Source organism: Rhododendron vialii, chromosome 9a, assembly GCF_030253575.1.
Source record: "Rhododendron vialii isolate Sample 1 chromosome 9a, ASM3025357v1".
Taxonomy (NCBI): Eukaryota; Viridiplantae; Streptophyta; class Magnoliopsida; order Ericales; family Ericaceae; genus Rhododendron; species Rhododendron vialii.
In genome coordinates, this window is record NC_080565.1 from 4,825,049 (window position 1) to 4,828,895 (window position 3,847).

The 3,847-nt window shown below is 37.5% G+C and overlaps 1 long non-coding RNA gene across 2 annotated transcripts; it reads left to right on the forward strand.

Moving 5' to 3' along the window:
- Positions 1-374: 374 nt before the first annotated feature.
- Positions 375-3,334, forward strand: LOC131299955 (uncharacterized). 2 transcript variants are annotated; one of them, XR_009190827.1, is made up of 4 exons: positions 375-578; positions 695-1,974; positions 2,425-2,521; positions 2,900-3,334. It is a non-coding gene; the product is annotated as an uncharacterized LOC131299955 (long non-coding RNA). The 2 variants fall into 2 exon arrangements; XR_009190826.1 differs by having other exon boundaries at positions 377-1,974; positions 2,900-3,314.
- The last annotated feature ends 513 nt before the right edge of the window (positions 3,335-3,847 follow it).

Sequence of the window (3,847 nt, forward strand, 5' to 3'; positions counted from 1 at the left end):
CGTGATATGCACGAAGGTGAACCTAGCCTATATATAAAGGAGCACTTTTTCGGAGGTCAATTTTTCCAATTTGGGACGAATTTGTCGCTGGATTGCAAACAGTGCAACCTTGGGCACTTGGGCAGTTTGGTCTTTTCGGTTGGTATGCTAGGTGGCATGTTCCGGGGGCTCTGGGGGATGTGGCCTGCATCTGCACCGTTTGCAGCTTCTCTCGTGTCGTGTATAGCTGTGTACCAGTGTGTTATGTTCTGCTTTTAGGCTTCCAGATTCTTCTGTGCTGTCCTTCAGGTACTGTTTTCGCTCTCTCTCTCTCCCCGTTGCCTGAGGTTTCGTCTTGTTGTTTTTGGATAGCCACACCAGGACGACTTGAAAACATGAGAGAGAGAGTGGGGGATCGGTCGACCCCATCAAAAGAACGATGACAACGACCGGAGGAAGCACTGAGCACTCCCGTTTCGCCCGATCACCTCTGTTGCCACCATAACGACGGCAAGTTGTGGCGCTGCTGCGGTTGGAAGCTATAAGACAAAACCTACTGCGAAAAACACTTCTTCCACGACTTGATCATCGATTAATTGGTATCTCTCTCAGCTTCTCGATGATGGGTTTCATATGCTTTTGTTTGATTTTCTGTTTTGTTTGTTGATCTGATACCGACTGATCTGAACAAGAGAACTTAGACCTAATCCGGCAGGCGGTGAGACAGAATGGGTTGGGAGAGCCAACTCAGCCATGAGGCTTGATGGTGGACCGTAGTTCCTGTTTCCCTTGTTACAGGAAGTGCTGAATTTCCTTTTATTTGGGGGGATGCAAAGGTGCAAATTTATTTATTTTTCCTTGATTGATGATGGTCATGTGGACAGAGGAATCAGCATATATCAGCGGAAATTTGTTGGGACGTTAGGGTTTTCGTTCACGATTTGAGGAATTAGGGTTTGTGCTTTCAATTGAAATCAGGGTTCCTATTTGATAATGTTGCCGAAATGTAGTTCTCTTCTGAATTTTTTCCCCCTATGGTCATAGTTTTGTTTTGATTCGATATGCTGTTCTCAATGGGATACAATTTGTGAGGGACGAATATTTTGTGGTGCACTCGAATGGAAAAATAAAGAATCAACAATAGTCTTTGGTGTTCGTTTAATCGTTGTTGAATTTTTTGGCCTACAGATTGTTTGATCACTGTATCAACTAATTTAACTTGGGAGTTAGGAACTTAGGACTGTTGCGAATGTGACCTACTGTATAGGCTAATGTAATTTCTATTGAAAGCTATTTCTTCAATTTATGATTATGAGGGTAGTTTATGTTAGTTTCTTTGTGTTACTAACAGTTGATAGAGAGAATTTAGACGTGATTTTGACTGTGTCGACAGCGCCGTTCATCTTTTCATGTATAGAGCTTTAAGCACTGAATGCTGGATGAGTAAAATTAATGGTTTTTATCATACAAATTTCAGTTTCATTTTTACAACTATTAGCTAACGTATGTTACTGGTTTGTAGGTTTATCTGTCTTTATGTTGTGCTCTTATCACTTTGGCTGTTGGAGCTTATCTTCACATCCTCTGGAATATTGGAGGTTTCCTCACGACCACAGATTCTATGGGAAGCTTGGTTTGGCTACTCTTGACCCCTCCATACGAAGAGGCAGTCATTGTTGCATTTTTCCTTTTTTGTTTTCCTTTAGTTTTTTTTTGGATCCATCTTTTGATCAATTGAAGTTGCTTTCCTGCCATTTCCATTTTTCATTTTTTGTTTTTCCTGTTTGTTGGTTAAAAATAGATACACTTATGCGATTGTTTAGCGGTGATGATATTATACATCTCTTTGTTCATGTCTGGCAGTTAAAAATATTCTGATGGCGGTTAAAAATATTCTGATGGTTCCTGGATCATCGCCGAGTACACTGACTTCATGGCGAATCTGACCAACATCAATGGAAGTCAAATGGATGAGGTTCAAATGACCTTAATTCGGTAAATATCCCCCTTACTCGGACAAGTTCATCTATTTCGATTTCATATTTCTTCATTGAATCTATATGTGCATGTGTGTAACATGTTGTTTGTCCATCTCAATGAAATACCGTCACCTTTGACAGTGCTTGTTCTGTATTTTATTTTATTTATAGATTTTGATTCAATTATCTCTGAAAGAATTCTTTTCAAAAAAAAAAAAACTCTGAAAAAAAATATTTGCACAATAACTGTTTATACTCTACAGCCCTATGTAATCTTGCTTGTTGAAGTGAAAAGATGTATCATCTTTCTGTCTAGAACAGTTGATCTAAACAACTCATCGTACATATATGTATTACTTTCCTCTCTCAAATTTCCCTACTAATCTTATATATTTTAGCTCTGATTTCCGTGTATATGTTCGTTATATTTGAGTCTCAAATTAATTTCCTGTTCTTAAATATTTAGGGTTTCTTTTCATTTCGGATTAACAAGTAAAGTTTTGGGCAATCGAAGTTGCTGATAGAGGATCATGGCAAAAAAAATGCCAATCAGTTCCCAGAAGGTAGACTTGCCTTATTAGTTATTTCTTTTTTTGTATGTTTTGTTGGTTTCTCTATTGAGAGTAATTAAAAGTGTGAAATATTTTGCCCTTTTTAGTTTTTCCCTCTCCTTATATATTTAAATTTGTTGTGCCTAAAGGCATTGACCTATCTTGGTCTCGCATGTTGTCTTAAGTGGTTGTAGTAAATTGATTGTGATTCAAATTAGTCATAACCAGGTTCACAAGAAGCGTAATTTGATTAGAATCCTAATTTTTGTTGGATATAATGATATTCTTTGAGATGCTGGATGCAGGGATGTGAGATTATTGGATTTTCTAGCTACAATAGTGCAATGTTCTGCTAGGCTGATTGATGATGCTTTGACTATTTCTTTTCAGAAGGATTATAACGAGAGCCCTTTGGACTACAATGGCAAGTCTTTTGCCCGTGTAGTGGCAACCTCAACTTGCAGCTGGTCACTAATGCCTTGTTATCGCTGAAGATTATGTTTAAGGAGTAGTATTTCTTCACAAGACCAGCTGGTAATGTTTGTCTCCAATTCCTTGGCGCATCCAGCCTTATTTGAGGCAAATAGACCAGGCCCATTGAGTGTGGTAATGTTCGGTAAGGTCTAATTTTGATGTTATAATTTGCTGGAAACTTGGGACTATTGAGATCAAGGATGTGTGTTAGGGTTGGTAGGAATGTGTATCAGGTAAATCGACTCTGATGATGAGGACCAATTTCTGCGTCTTCGATACTTGTTTTTTAAGGTAGAGATAGAGAGGAGAGTTAAAGCTTTTTATAGTTTATTAAGGCCACATGAACATGGAAGTTGAATGATGTTTTTAGGTTAGGACCAAATAGTTAACAAATTCAAATGGCTGATTTTATCCACCAGTTTGATCTGTTGTCTTTGTCGGTTAAAAATAGATACGATTTTATGCGATTATTTAGCTGTGATGACATTATACATCTCTTTGTTCGTGTTTGGCGGTTAAAAAATATTTTGATATTTAGCCGTATTCTGTTGTTGCTGGTGAGGTACAATCTAAACATTGATCATGGTTCTACTATTTTGCTCTCCTTTCACGTTGCGTAAAATCTACTGTCGTCACATGGTACAGGATGCCGGCTACATTACCATCACATGGTATTTGGACAAAACAACATTAGAACGTCAAATGCAAATAGCTACAAATATAAATATGTTAAATGTAAACCAAAATATGTTAGACAGCTGCAAATTTTTATAGATTAGTTAGTTTTTTGAACAAATGCAAATATTGCCACCACATGTTACTTTCCTAAAACAAATAAATATTTATCATAGAACTGTCTATTTT